This window comes from Passer montanus, unplaced genomic scaffold (genome assembly GCF_014805655.1).
Source record: "Passer montanus isolate IOZ18808 unplaced genomic scaffold, ASM1480565v1 scaffold86, whole genome shotgun sequence".
Lineage (NCBI taxonomy): Eukaryota > Metazoa > Chordata > Aves > Passeriformes > Passeridae > Passer > Passer montanus.
In genome coordinates, this window is record NW_024373923.1 from 99,027 (window position 1) to 115,147 (window position 16,121).

Genomic DNA, 16,121 nt, shown 5'->3' on the forward strand with positions numbered 1-16,121 from the left:
TCTTGAGGACAGAGTGTGACTGGGTTTAGACCTGAGGCAGATTCAAACTATGTCCATGAAGCTCCAGAAACTCCTGATAGTTTCCTGAAAGGAAAATAGATGAATTCTTAGGAAGAAAAGTGTTTTTTCACCTTCAACATGCATGTTTATCAACTTTAATTAATAATAGTGTCTCAAAGCCTTGTTTTGTTAATGTTTGAGATTTGAGAACAGATCTATCGTATTTATACACCTATTCATCCATCCATGTACATGTTCTGCAGTATTCTCTGTTGTGAGGAATATTGGTCACACTTACAAATTCTTTCTAAAATTAAGTCTTTCATTGATTTGCTTTGTTTTCCTTTGTGCTTTTATTAGAATTTTCAAATCAACAAATTAATTGTCATGAGCTGTATCATCAGTTTACCATCAAGACAAGGATTCATATTACTTTTCTTTAAAAGACTAGCTTCCCATTCTTTCAAATGCAAGCTTAATATTCTTATTTTGAGGCTCTAACACATCAGGGGAAAATTAATTTAGAAATAAGCACTCTTTCTAATCTTAGTCTTTTGTATTTTGATGTACTCTGGTTGAATTACTTTAAGGAGACCAAAATACCATTAAAGCACTGGCAGCATAGATCAGAAATAAAGTTGGAACATTTTGATTGCAAAGAGGTTTTAAAAAGCACTGTCTCTAGCAAACTCTGGGTAGTAGACCTCAAACTCACAAATGGCAATATTTTAATTAGCGTGTAGGCAACAGTTTTCAGAGGGGAAAAAATATCCCATTCTCTTTGATGATATCTGGAACTGTGATAAAATATTTTTTGCATTCAGTTACTTCCTGAAATCTAATTTTTGATGCCTGATGGTGTGTTGACCATATCAGTACCTCTTTATTTTCTGTATCAACATAAACTATTGGGAAACCGCTTGCTTCAAAGGCTGTAAAGCTCATTCTTCATGCTCCTGGAAGGGTCCTGTCTATATTTCAGGGGATAGGAGGTAGATGGGAAGGAAACTCGTACAGGAGGGTGGGTGGTAGTGTGGAACATTTGTCGAGGAGGTAGATGGGTAGATGGGTAGAAGGAAACTCGTACAGGAGGGTGGGTGGTAGTGTGGAACATTTGTCTGCAAATGCAGGACCTCAGATCAGCTTATAAATTATCCCCTGGGCCTTGTAGATAAACACAGACTTCTATGGTGACATCGGCTGGGAAAGGCAAACACTTGCTGATGATTGTAGGCTAATCCTCCAGGACAAAAATTGCCAGAAAACCAAGGAAGCATTTTTTTAGGAACAGCTTGTTTCACTTTGTGAAGGGGAAAAACAGTGCACTGGATTTACTTTTGTTTACAGAGTTCTACCCCTGCCTCCTGCACCCTGTCTCAGATTTGAAAGATTTACCTTCATTATTGTTATTCTTGTTGGGGCCTTTTTTTTTTCCCCCTACATTGCTTTGTGTTTCACTCTGGTGCCTCTGTAAAGTTTTGTGAAAATGCAACTTAGTTTTCATTTGCATGGATGTATGCATATGTATGTGGTTTTTATACCATTAGCTATTTAAAGGCTTGGTTTTAAAGTCACCAACTACGTTTCAGCTGAAATTTTTGTGGAAGGTGATGTTTTGCAAAGAGATAATTTTTCTTTCATTCCTTCAAGTGAATTTGGAAACTGGAAAAAAAATCCTAAACGCACTGCCCCAGCTGAACCAAATCATATCCTCATTGCCAAGGATTTAATAGACCAGCATTTCTTACTTCAGTCTGGAGAAGAAGAGACTTAGGGGAGACCTCATTGCAATTACAACTTTCTTGTGAAGGGAAGAGGAGGGGCAGAGACTGATCTTGACAGGACTTGAGGAAATGGCATGAAGCTGAATAAGAGGGGGTTTAGTTTGGAGGTCAGGGAAAGGTCCTTGCCCCAGAGGGTGCTGGCACTACTCAGGCTCCCCAGGGAATAATCAGAGCCCTGAGGCTGCCAGAGCTCCAGGAGAGTTTAGACACCACTCTCAGGGATGCACAGGGTGGGATTGTTGGGGTGTCTGTGCAGGGCTAAAAGTTGCACTTAATGATCTTAGTGGGACCCTTTCAACTCAGAATATTCTGTGATTCTCCAGGATGCCTCTAGAAGCAATGGCACTCCTTGACCTGAGCCCTGTTTTCCTGAGTTTGGCAAAGACACCAACTATCTGCATGGTATTTTCCATGTTGCAAGTCACTAGTGTGTAAAATCTGGACCTGTCAAGGGCAGAAATCCAAATGGGCTTAGACGGGGCTGGGATCTCACAACAGGCACAAGGAACCCAACCTTCCTGTTGGATTTGCACCAGACCAGGAGAGGGACTGGTGGTCTGTGTTCTGTGGCCTCCCAGTCCAAATCAAACCCTGCATGATGATGTGGTAGGTTAAACAGTGCAATATAAATCCCACCAAAGCTTTCAAATCCTCTAAGGGAATAGAGCTGAGTGCTCTGAAGAACTAGAATAGCATCCCCCATGGATGGTCTCAAACAAGGTTTGGGTCAGTGAAGCAAGATGATGGAGAGGAGTTCCCAAATAAGGTCACCTCTTGCAAGCAAAACCCCCATATCCTTGTCTGCCTTTGGCACCATTGCTTCTTGTTTGTGTGCTTTGTGGGAGTAAAATTTATCCATGCTCTGAGGCCCAGAACCAAGTCTCTGCACCACAAGCATCCTGCTGTAATTGTAAGGTTCATATATGCCCTTTGCAGTGCTTATTAGATTCCCATTAGTTTATGCTTCCCCATAATGTTATAAAGTTATAATGTTCCTTATTATTTGAGATGTATTGTTGTTTATGAATGACAGTCCTGGACTAGGATTTCCTTGTGCCAAGTAGCATACTAACATAAAGAAGGAAAGATGTTTCCCAGGGAGCAGTTTCATTTGTGTGCTTTCTGAGGAAAACAAAAATGCAATTTAAGAACAGGAGGGAAATGTGTGGGTGGGCAAATAATGTGCATATTAGAGTTATGCATAAGGTTAAGAGCCAGAAGTAGCAGAGTGCACCATATCCTCAGCACGTGCAACTTTCCCTACTGAGGGTTTAGTTTTATTTGCTTTCCATTGCTTCTCCCAAAAGGTGGGTGACTGCTTTTATACTTTGATTTGCAGTTGTTGTTGTAGGGTTTTTTTTTCCTTTTTTCCCCCCTCTTTGCTTAACTTTTCTGGTGGTTCCTGTGAGATCAAGTGTTACTGAGAAGTCAGATCCCCTTTTCCTTCCCTGTGTTTGGTCTTGGTTTTAATATGACAAACATGTGCCTGCTCTGGAAATGGTATCCATGCTGCAGAGTAATTATTTAGTGAATGGTGGATCCAGTTCATGTTGGCAAGGATCAGATTAATCATTATTAATCATGACCCCTCCGACAGTAACCTCATCCTTTGCCTAAGTGCTGCTCTTTATTAAGAAGTAAAAGCTATTAGAGAATGGCTGAGCCACTGCTTTCGTTGCACCAGCACAGGGCTCGGGACTTCTGGCAGGAGGCAGAGGAACTCAGTTCAAAGCTAAAAATAGATTCACATGGCCCATGTTCCAGAAATGAAATAGGCAGCTTCCCCTGTGGGTTGCTTCGGCCTCATCCGAGTGTCCTCCTTTCCCCTGAAGCCTCACGAGATTTTGACTCTTTCCAAAGGTTGAACTCAGTGTTAGGGATTGAATAATCTCTCTCAGACCTTTTTTGTTTGTCTGCTAATTTGTTTTTCTTTTCAAACTGAAGTCGATTTCAGTGTAATCTAATGCATGTGCAGTCCTTGCAAGGATAGGATTTTAAGATCCACTTTAAGATCCTGGTTGCAGCAGGATTCAACAGCTGGTGAGACTAACCAAGAGCTTAGCTCCCTGGGACTTCAGTTGCACCAAGCAGAGCCTAAATCAAGGATTCTTTGAGGATTTCTGGATTCCTTGAAGAAAGCACTGCACTGTTGAGGTGAGGCATGCAGTGATGTTCATCTTGTGCAAAACAGCTGTGAGAAGTCAAACTTCTCTCTCCAAGTCACTGGGCTGTAGTTTGCAGAATTATATAGATACATATATATGTCAGAACAGAGCTTTCAGTCACCAGAGGTCTTCTGAGAGTAAACAGTTGTTTAATTTATAATTATTTTGGTTTCCCTGGCAGTTTCATGTTCTTTTTTAAGAGGTGAGGCAGTGTTATCCATTGATGTTGTTATTGTTTCAGCAAAAGCACAATGACTTAAGTACTGGATTGAAACCAATCTCCACAACCTTCTCACCCCACAAAGTCCATCTTAATTACTTTTTAAAATGTTTTCACTGGCTGTGTGGAATTCAGGACAATATCCTTTAGGACAGAAAAGGAAAGGAAAACATCTTTTGTCTCCATCTAGCTCTTCATTACCTGGCTGGTAGCAGTAGAAAATTGGAGCAAACCTGCCATGTTATTTTGATCTTTGCCAAAGTTGTTGTGGGAATAACACTGTTCATTGCTTGAAGGAATTTATAGAAGAATAAAAGTAACAGCAAAGATGAATGACATTACCAACACAAACTGTCTGGTAAGCTGCTGTGAAATTTTACATGTTCAGGGCTACTGATAATTTCCCATCTTAAAAAAACAGGGTAGGAGGTTGTAGGAGAGGAGGGTGAAACGTGTGTAAAATAAACCCTCCTCTTTAAATAGCTAACTGTCCTGGGCTGAATTGTGTCAGAGCTAAGTTCCTTTGGCAGCCAGCACTGTCATATCTGCTGAGGGCATAGCAGAGGACTGAGATCAAGTTTTGGAGAATCTGCCTTAGCCTTGCTGGCTCTCCCTTACATTTCTTCCACTTGTTAGCAAGAAATGCACTGAGGCATGAAATGAAGGAGTGCAAAGGCTCCTGTACTTCATCTGAGAAAATCTGGATCACACCCCCTCAGTTAATGTTTCTCTCAGCTAAAAGAAATAAGAGTAATAAAAATAAGTTAAAGCATTGGCTAACTTGGAATTACATGGGTGGAATGAAGCAAGAGGAGAGAATTGTAGGAGTGAGTGTGTGTTGTCCACCGTCTCCAGTGCCCACATTTATGGCAGAGTTTGAATCTCTGGTTGAAAAAATCATTGGATTCTGCACAAGTTATAAAGATCTAAACCAAGTAAAATTTAAAAGAGAGAGGCTGTTAAATGTCTGTGGTATCTGGGCAATAAAGGTAAATACTTTTAAAAATACTTTGCTGGTATAATAAAGCAGGGTAGAAGATCATACAAAGAACTTGGAACTGCAGGAAAGTGTTCCAGCCACTGAGAACTCATAGAAGTGTTATATATAGCACCACTGATAAACACATCCCTTTTGGATCTGGTGCCTATTAAAAGCAACCTTATACCTCTGTCATTACACTTATCTAACCAATTAAATTTTTAGTGTTCAAAATACTCATGCAATACTTGTGCATCTTGTTCTTCCTGCCACGTCAGAGTGTTTCACCCTTCCATGACACAGGTGTTGCCCTTAGCAAGTCGGATCACCTTCGCTTATCCATTCACTTTCTGCTGGTGGTGCTCTGAGGGGAAAAAAGTTTCACTTGGTGAACCAAAATGCTGCAGAAAATTTAATCTCAGAAACGTTTTATAAAGCTGGAAACCTGTCTGTGGGATCCGGCTGTGGACTAGAGGTGTTTGGACAACAGATGCCTCAGATGCCTTTTCTCAGGTCCTCCCAATTTCATACAGCAGTTGTGTTCAGGTAATTGCTGAATCTGCTGCTGAGCATCTGAATTCCTGGTGGCTGGGAAAGTCTTTTAATTTCATTCATCTGTTGGGAATGGAGGCTGGGTGGATTAGTCCCCATTCTTTGGATTTCTGTAAGTTTTGCAGTGATAGTATTATGAAAGAAATTTCCTAAATGTAAACCCCTGAACAAAAGAGATTGAAGTTATGGGTGTCCTCTGCAAGTTCAGCTGTGGTAGATTTGTCTTGCAGTGGGTTACACCTCCCTTCACACAATGCCATTTGTAAGCTGACATTTCTAATGACCTTTTATAATCACCTATTTCCTTTTCTCACTCATTTTATGAATAGTCTTGTACTCATTTCAAGAGTTTTCCGCCTTATGGTCTCCTCTTACTGTTCATATTAATTTCAGAGTGGGTTGGGCTTCCTGTAAAGTGTAGCACAGTGTAGACTGAAGTTCAATAGAACCTTTCCTTTCTACTGGAAAAGAGAGACCAAAAAACTCATAGTCCCCTTTCTTTTTGTTGCAGCAAAGGCTTCAGAAGTGCAGTCAGCAAATTGCCTTTTTTCTTTTTCTTTTAAGACCCTTCTGAATGTGAGCATTAACACAGTGCCCTGCCCCTGTTCAAGACGTAAAGATTGGGGCTCTGACCTTTTCTAGTGAGTGATGATCCCCTTGCACTTTCCCTCCTGAGCTGGAGCTGGTGATGATGTTTTGTCCAGGCTCTTATTCAGGATATGCTTTCAGCCAACTTTACTTGACCCTCTGCCTTCAGTGGGACATATAATTCTGGACTTCCTGCCCTAAATTGCTGTGTACTGCCACCTTGCATTGATGGGTCCTTTGTTCCACCTTGGAGGCAGGTTCATTTTGGTGCTGGATGAAGGGAAGCTGTACTATTTTGAAAATCAATTTGAAAGCCCTCTGAATGAAAAGTGTTGCTAACATGAAAAATATTATTGTTATCAATTGTCATCCCTGGCCTCAAATGCTGAATTTGAAAGGGTCATTTATACTCCTCAAAGGCAAACATGTACCAGTGTGTTAAAAGAGAGCTAAAGCAGCTGAAGAAAATGCTGTGCTGTGGAACTTAGGCTTTGAAATCCTAGGGAGAATTAATAACTGTTTTGTTGTTTTCACTGATCTCACTGCATAGATGGGGAGGGAAAGAGTGATCCCATACCCTCTGCCTTAGCAGCTTACCTGCTGTCAGGAGACTCAGCCAAGGCAGGAACAGCATGCAGATGTATGAGGAAAAGGCCTGGACAAAGATTTGGACTTGCCTATTTGATAATTATATAAGAAGGACTATTTTCCTCATTATTCTCTGCTTTTCTGGCTGCCTCTTATGGAATCACAGAATCATAGAACTTTAAGGGGTTGGAATGGATATTAGAGACCATCCACTCCCTACCACGGCCAGGGACCTCCCACCAGACCAGGCTGCTCAAGGTCTTATCCAACCTGGCTTTGAGAACTGCGAGGGCTGGGGCATCCACAGCCTCCCTGGGCGATCTGTGCCAGTGTCTCACAGTAAAAATTTTCTTCCTGAGAGCTAACCTAATAGCTAACCTAAATTTCTTGTACCCTTTACTCCTTGTGCTATCACTGCAGTTCCTGCAGAAGACCCCCTGTCCAGGGGCCCCCCTCACATATGGGAATGTTGCTATGAGGTCTCCACACAACTTTCTCTTCCCCAGGCTGAACAGCCCCACCTCTGCTGCCTTTCCCACTCTGTCCTGTTACCCTTAGCAGATGCCAGCATGTGAAGACACCACGGCAGGGTCAGCCTCAGCCAGCCACCTTTTGGATGACAGATGCCATGTGAATCCCGATCCCATCTCCTCTGAGGTTCATGCAAACTGAGCAGCCCGCTCAGAGCTGCTGGGAGCTGTGAGGTGCAAGGGAAGTGCAAAGGCTTTGTGGAGGGTGGCAGATGGAGAGCAGGACCTGCCTTGTTGGTTGGAGTGTCGTGCTTGAAGCTTTGTGGAGTGCTTCACGCCTGTCTCAGTCAGGATGGGTGCAACATGCAACCCTAGCAGAATGGTGGCAGGTTGCACCCTCCTTTCACTGACATTGTACCAGTGTCAATGTCAGGACGATGAAATTCAGGTCCTATATTTCAGCAGGTCATCTGTCTGGAATTGAACCCAATATGTTTGCTCTGCATTCAGCAAATATTTGGTTCTAACACTGGTTATACATGGAAAATGCATTCAGTTAAATTTTCCATCAGCTCTGGCTCTTGGGGAGCTTGTCCTGCTGTTGGGTTGACCATGGTGGGGGGAACATTTTGCATTGCTCCATCCAAATACTTCTTTGTTTTTTATGTCCTTTTACTCCCTACTATATCCCACTTCATGGGTTTCTTGATCTTGCACATGAGTCTGGTTTGGTAAGTGACGGTAGATACGTGTGTACCTTGGGTTTAAAGTCTCCTCATATAGGCCAAATCAGTTTTTTTAAACTTTCCCTCCTGGAAACCACTCAGAAAGCTCTGAGTCAAATAGAACTGTAACCAAAGTGGTCTTTGTAGAAGAAAAAAAAAAAAATCCCTCGTGCAGGGGAGAAATAATTCAAGCTGTAGTTTGAAAGTCTTTAAAGTCGGTGGAACAAGAGTAGGTTCAGTGCCTATGGAGTTGGCTCACCCTTCAGAGATGCTGAGTCTGTCACAGGTTTCCCACACAACCAATCATGATTTAATTCCTGGGAAACCTCAGCTCTCTTATAAAGGAAGCAGTGAAAGCAGCACTGATATCCTTCATGTTAAAGGCTGGGGAGTACTTGGATATTGGCATGGGGTAGGGATTGCCTGAGGTAGGTTAACTCTAGCTTGCAATATAGTACAGCTCCTACTAGCCTCATGACAGAGGGATGTTTTATTCTTTTTCTTTTTATGTTGTATCTTAAAAAGAAACAGACAAAATTGTGATCTAAAGTAGCTGGAAAAGAAAAAAAAAAGAAAAAACAACCCAAAAAGCCATATGATTCGCTGCAGGAATAAATCCCCTTGGCAACTGGTCCCAGCCTGGAGAATATATTCACAGCTGGGTTATAAACCCTCAGAACCAGCCAACATAACCTTAACTAACACAACATTACTAAGGCACTGCTGTAATAGGATCATTCTGCTATGGCTCCTGGGCATGTTTTAAGTGTCATCAATTTAGTCTACAACTGGAGGCTGTTAAGTGCAAAACCATTTTAGCAACTGCATCTTACATGCAGGAATGATTGAATATTAATGGCTTTTCTTTTGTTGAGGAAAAACACAGAGAGGAAAGTGAAAATCCACAGGAAACCTCACTGTCTGTCCTTGAGTAGTGAAGTTCATTTTTGGAAGACAGCAGGATCAATCTAGCAGCTGAGTATTGGAGTGGGAGGCCAGGAAATTGACTCTCATTCTCCAGCACTGATCTCCTGTACAAACTCAGCCAAGTTATTTCACCTTAGTTTTCCTTCTCAGTCTTATCTCTCCAAGGAATTATTTGACAGAGTAGTTATTCCACTCCCTTTTTGGAATGAGTTAGACTCCACCTGCACAACACTGAGAGCAAACAGGAAAAAGCTATGAGGAATGCAGCCAGGTGTTTTGTCCCACCAAATATGCCCATCTTGGCTATTTTGGTAGTAGAGGTTAAGCACTTTAAAAAGAGCTCAAAATGTTTTGCAACTGAGTGGGAAATATGTTTGCCTCACCTCAAAGCTGGGGTCAGAATAGATGATAAAATTAACTTTGCCAACCCTATGTGCTCTTCAGTACTCACTGAGCTGCTCCATCTTTTACCATGTCATGTGTTGGTCGGGGGAAAACAAAAGTTTTCATTTGGATATGGATACTTGTGTTGTCTGCAGTGCTGTGGGGCAAGACTTGTGTGAGTATCCTGAGGCTGCCTAAATATCTTTGTGAACAAGATGACAAGGAGGTGGTAACCACTTTACACAAATTTTGCATTACCTGGTGCAACAAAGTTGGAGCTGTTGCAGGATTTTTGCACAGGAGTGGTTGGACTTTAGATGACTGACTGAATGAGGTGTTGTCAAGGCACTGACACTGTTGGGAATAAAGGCTCCGAGTTGAACACTGGCTATCCTCACAAAGAAGTTAATTGAAATCTCTCTCTCAACATCCTCCCAGCAGGTCAGTGGTTGTGCTTAGAAAACAAGGGAATGAATGAATATCATAATATCTGATGCAAAAGCTTTTGTGTTCTCTTTTTATCATTGTCAAATCATGCTGAAGAGGCTGCAAGGTGAAGAAACTCTCAAGCTGCATTTTCAAGAAGCTGTTAGGATGAAGACAGAGCATTTCAAAATCAATACTGAAGCTTGAGATCCAAAGAGCAAAAGGGAGAGTCATTATAAGCTGCTTTGCTTCTCATCTCTAATTCCCCATATTCATAACTTAAGCCCTGTCATTTGGATTTATCCTCTGTGGCCTGCAGTGACACCAGGAAAAGTCCTCCTTTTTAATTCTGTGGCAAAAAAATAGCAACACTGCAGGGTAGGATCATATATCCCCCCAGAAGTTTAGGGCTTAAATGTTTCATGTTGGGCACCAGATTTTGCCATGTCCTGCCCCTCCTGATAGTCTCCCTCCTCCTTCCTCTGCTGTTATGCATCAATCATCCTCTTTCCTAGAGGCTGGGATACAAATGTAATCCCAGAGAGAAGGGATACTGATACAGCCAGTCCTGCACATGACTGTTGCTCTGTCCTTGGAGATGCCATCGCTAAATCTAATGACAGGATTTTGCTGATGGGAGTGTTTCAGCTGGGCTGGAGAAAGCAACAGGAGCAAGTAATCTAAGAACCCAGCTTTGCCATTTCTGGGAGCTCTGTTCTATCTCCATTCACTTCTCTAAGTGGCTCTCTAAACTTCTCTTTCCTTTATTACTTCTTAGTTTCTCTTATCTTGGCACTTATAACATCATAAAAATTTCCCTCACTGGTAATATTTTTAATTATGGCCTGGAAATGAACCTTAGATCTGACTCAGCCAACCCAACTAAACAATTCATAGCACATAAAGGTTTGGTGTTGAATTAAGTAATTATTTTAAAATAATTAGGATTCCTGTAGAGTTTGTTTGGACAAAATACCACAACCTCAAATGCTGTTCTGTTTAGAGGCCTTCAGAAGGGCTGCTGGGGTTTGTTGGGATTTTCTTTTGGTTTGGATCTCAGAAATGTGTTTAGAGGAGGGGATGTTGCCTCTGGAAAAATCCCAGCACGTATATTCAGGAGAAGCTGCTGAACCATGGCTGACTTACACAAAGTCCAGGCAGTCAGTGACAGGTTGTTCCAGCAGCACAGTCTTCCTGCTTCTGTGTTTGTTGAACCAGACTTGAGATCACATTATATTCTGCTGGTAAATTTGGGAATGGACTTTGGTGGGAGCCCAGCACTCTCTCATTTGCTAAGCCCTTCATAAACCCTACTACTACTTTTTCTAACTCCCCTCTGGACTTTGAATTACACTGCAGTGAGCATAACACACGTGAGTAAGAGCTTGAGGTCTTTCTCACTTGGGTGGTCCTATTAAAAAGACCAGGTTTGCTGTCTTGGCTCCAGAGCCATTCCAAACACCACTGCTATTTTTCTTCCCCCAGCATTTCTTTCACCTGCCTTTTTTTCTTCTTTTTCTTTTTTTTATTTTATTTTTCCATGCCAAATCTATTAATATGTGTTTTAACCAGTTAACTTTGGAACCAAAATATTAACTGCATAAGAGGCAGGTTTATAAAATATGTATTGGAGCAGGGAACATAAAATGCCCCCAATTTCATAGCAGTAAAAAAAAATGTATAAAGTGCTGAGTGAAAATTGAGAAGGATCTAACTCAAGTCTTTGAAAATCACTGCCAGTTCCTATGTGCTGTATTTATTTTGACTTGGAAGGCTCAATCCAGTCCAGATGAGGTCATTTGGTTGGGAGAACATGTGTCCATGCAGAGCCAGGAGGCAGGGAATCCTGGAGGATGCTCTGGCTGCAGGGCGCTGAGCTGCCAGGGTGCAGGGCAGGCAGACCATCTGTGTGTTGATCCTGGCATCAGAGCATGGCTCTGGGATGGAGGTGTTGTAATCTTCCAGTTGATTTCTTTTTAAGGCAGGCAGGACAGTGTAGCTTTTGTGTCCTCAGCTGTTTGCTGGATGGGGTAAGTAGAGGCAAAGTTTGATGTGCTCTAATAACCTGGGGACAGAGGAGTATATTTAGTTAGGGGACTCTTTGGTTACTTGTTCATATGACTTCATGCAACAAAGAGCTTGTTATTTTGTTTGCCCAGCTCTATCTTCGACCTTGTCATGTTTAACCCTTGCCCTCTCAGCACCTGATACCTGCTCAGCACCATTTTACTTTCTCCTCCTTCTGCACCTTCATCTTCCCTTGCTCCTCTCAGCAACCTGGATCAGTATCTGGGCCATTTGTGTCTATCTAAGAAATGTCACTTTTTTTTTTCTCTGGGAGCTCCATCTCTGCTGCTCAGTGCTCCATCCCAGCAGGTGGGGAATGTCCTGTGTCCTCCCCATGAAGCCTTGTCTGTCCTGCTGCCCCTCTCCCCACCTTCCTGCCAGCAGCCTGTTTGCCAGCACTTTGCACGAGGAAGCTGCTTCTATAAAAATAAACCGTGCTGAAATCTGAGAGAGAAGCCATGCCAGCCTCACACTTCATTATTGGTAATGTCAGCCTATTTGATTCCCATTTGCAAACAGTAGCCTGCATATGTTCTTCACCGTGTACCCCATCTCCCTGTGTCTTATTCTGTGAAAATTCAGATTCCCCATGCATGTTGCAAAGTCTGCTTTGTAGTTTGCTTGCTCTGGGCCACAGACACCCCTGCTTCACAATTACAGTGTGGAAAAAGCCTGTTAAGTCACTGATTTAATTGCCTGGTTACTCAGGACTAACACAAGGTTGCCATCTGCAACAGGCTTGAGCCTCTTCTCCCACCTCCTCTACCTTTATAAGATTTTACTCCTCGCAGCTGGCTTTTATTGCTGATTTACAGCAGAAAAAGCCAGCAGAGACAGACCTGTATTTCCTGTTTTTAACCCCAATGTGCACTGCCATATGGGCATTGCTTGGGGAGGGCTGGATGTGCAAACAACACTCCTGCACCTCCAACATTGCCTGGCTGTTATGGTGTCTGCCTGGGTTGAGGACATAGGATGAAACTTGATTTTCCAGGAGAGGTCTCTATTAGAAAACAACAGAAAAAAAAGGAAAAGGGTGAAGAGGGAGAAGTAAGACAAACCAGGCTTTTTATCAGTAGGGTAAGCACTGCATTGCTGCCCTCAAAACCCCAAACCCTGAGTTGCAGGTCCATGTCTCCACACAGGGATGAGATCTCAGATGGGTCCAACAAGTGCTGGCAGCAACAAGGGGCCCCCAGTAAAGCTCAGGGAGGGGGGATGTACCCAGAGCTTGAGGAGGAGATGCCTGTATTGACTTTCACTCGATTTACTGGAGCAATTGAGTTTGTCAGTGAAATGTGAGAGGGGCTCAATCAGCTGTCACACTGAGACACTCCTGTCACTACTGTCAATAGCTTCGAGTTTCTGATCCTTTCTCAGATTAGCTCTGTGCCAGAACATCAAATGAAAAGCTGTTTGGGGCATGGGGAGGGGAGAAACTCTGAGCAGTTATCTAGGAATCAGTTTACAGACTTCAAAGCACTGCCAGGTTTATTCTGACGGCCTATAGCAATGTGCTGGGATCCTTAATGCATTTTCAGTGTAATGCAGGCTCGGGTCTTCAGCCCCATGTTCACTCATGGACTGGGAGGCAGGAATGGAAGAAAAAGGAAGGCCTCCCTCCCAGTGAACCCAAATGGCATGCAAATGGCCTGCCTCCTCTGGAAGAACTGCTTTTAGCTTGATGGAATAGGTTGCTGTTCTTACCTTTCATCCTGAAGGACTCTGTGCTTCTCCCAGCACCAAATGGAGACTTTTTCTGGCAAAGATGGGTTATGTAAAGGCATCACCCCCAACAATAGGACAGGAGTGAAAGTAAGTGGGACAGATTTGCCAAGCAGAAAAAATGAAGGGAAAGAGAGGGGGGTTTAGCTAACCCATCTGAGCAGTTTTTAACAGTGCTGGCTCTCAAGTATGTACCTTTCTGTATCTGTAACATGGTAAAAGCTTTGTAGTCCATGAAGTTCTTCCAAGACCTTTTCCTTGAAGTTTCACTGGTAGGATCTGAGACAGCCTTTTTACTGAGAATCTTTCCATCATAAGTCAATATGAATGAATGAATGAATGTATATGTCTCTTTTTGTAGGAAGAATAGGCCATCAGGAGACTTCTTTAAAAAATACTTCAAGGATTTGAGAACTCTCTTTTCTCTGTTCACACTAAAACAGCTTATGGCAAGGTGAACTCACCATTTGCACAGAAGCCAAGAGGGTAATGCTAATCCTATTACAAAAATAATCTACCACCAAAAAATAATAATAGTAGGGGTGGAGAAGGAATCCTTTTTAGGCCAATTCTCTGAGTAAGTCCTGTGAATTTACTCTTTTCTTCTTAGGGTTGTAATGTTAAACATTTTGCTATCAATATATGAGTTACAAAAATTACTGTTTTCCTTTCACATTCCTAAAGAAATTAAAGAAGAGAAAAGCTACATTCTAACATTATTGATATAGGGTTTTGTCCTTTAGAGAATTCTTCTCTTTTTTAATAAATGTTGTCTCAGAGTGAGGCAGAGTCCATAGACAAGGTTATCCAAGTACAGCACCAATCTAGATTTTTTTCCCTTGAATGTAATTTTAAAATTTCCATTTTTTCCCTTGTCACTCAAATCCATTAGCAAGTTTCCTTTGACTTCAAAACATTAAAAAAATTTAATCTGTTCCTCATTCAAGATCACCACTATCCTTCCCATGCAGAAAGTGGAACTGCATTCCACTGCTTAATATTTAAACAACTCTCTGTCCAGAGCAAGTTATACCTTCTCTCCTACTTGAAAAAAACTCAAAAGTGGCCCAGTTCAGAGTGTGATCTTTAATACCAGAGGGAACCCTGCTTGATTCTCTTGGTTTCATTAATGTGAAAAGGCCATGGAGAAGTATGCTAAAGGCATTAGAAAGGGGGAAAAAAAACCCTCACCACATTCTCCTTACAGAGTATTTCAAAACGAATGCTGGATACATACCTTTCCTTGACCTTTTCCTTAGATTAGTGCTATAGGCAGCTGTTGTGCTTGTATTACACATTCCAGTGCAGGGACTGAATCTCCAGCAAGGTAGAGGGGGTTTGCTCTGTGTGTGTGTGTGTGTGTGTGTACACGTGCGTGTGTTTGTTACTCAACCTCTTAGCCAAAGGTCTTCCATGTTGGTTTTAGCTCTCTATGGTGGTTTGTTTTTTTTTCAGTTTCCAAGGGGAGGTGTGGCTGTTTGTGCACTTTGTTTATGTTCACAGGATGACAGGAAACCTAAGAGCTTTTAGTGAATTCAGATATACTCTGGAAGAGGTGTGAATCTCCAGCCATTTGGGTTTAAAAGCTTTCATTAAGTCTGAGAATAGAGGAAGAAAATAAACATCTCTCTGCTTTCTAGCTGCAAAGGGATGAAAGGTTCTCAGCCTGTGGGCCCCCAGGATGGATGCCTACAAAGGGAGGAATTACAGGAGAGATAAAAAAGGCTAGAATTGCTGGTAAAAAAAAAAAAAAAATCTTAGAGTTGCTGCTCAAGCTGTATTTGGTCTTCATTTTACTGCGCCCCCATTGAGCAGTTGGCCTTGGTATAAAACCCTGGTGGAGCAGAGCGAGCCCATCACGCACAGAATGAGCTTCGTGGGAGGAGTGACGCCTCTAACAAAGGCACCAAGGCAGCTGTAACAAAGCCACGGAGGCAGCTCTAACGACTCGGGCTAATTGCATCCACCCCCGCAGAAAGGGACGCTGCCAGGGAGGATGCTCTCCGTGCTTGACCTGCCCCGCCCGGGCAGGCAGATGGGCGACAGCCCCCGGGGCAGATGCGGAGAGACGCGTGTCTGCCCCGTGTCACCGCAGGAGGGGCTCGGCGTCACCCAGCCGAGGCCTGGCCACCACGACTGGCTGTCTCTGCGACATCGAGAAGGGGTTGTCATCCGCCCCAAAACTTCCCCTGCCGCCTGCCCATCTGCGGGCTCCTTGGGGCAGGTACTTCCCTCAGATCGCGTGTTTGCGCGGTGCCTAATTGCAGATGCAAGGGTAATATAAATAATAAGGTTAAAAGTCACTCTTCTTGAGGGGAGGTGAAAAGGGAACGGAAATGGGGCTGCTACTCAGCTTCCTGGCTTTTCCTGGAGTCAAAAAGAGAGTGCAAAAGGGTATTGCAGGATATGTCGGAGTATTTAGTCTTGAATCATTTGCCATCCTGTTTTTATTCCCTTGTAGATATATTTCAAAGAAAGTGTTTAGATGGAGCTGATGACCTCTCTTATAGCTGAGGTTGCC

The 16,121-nt window shown here is 42.8% G+C and overlaps 1 protein-coding gene across 2 annotated transcripts in view; it reads left to right on the top strand.

Moving 5' to 3' along the window:
- SETBP1 (SET binding protein 1) overlaps positions 1-16,121 on the top strand; it is a 267,483-nt gene that overhangs the window by 52,327 nt on the left and 199,035 nt on the right. The window lies entirely within an intron of this gene.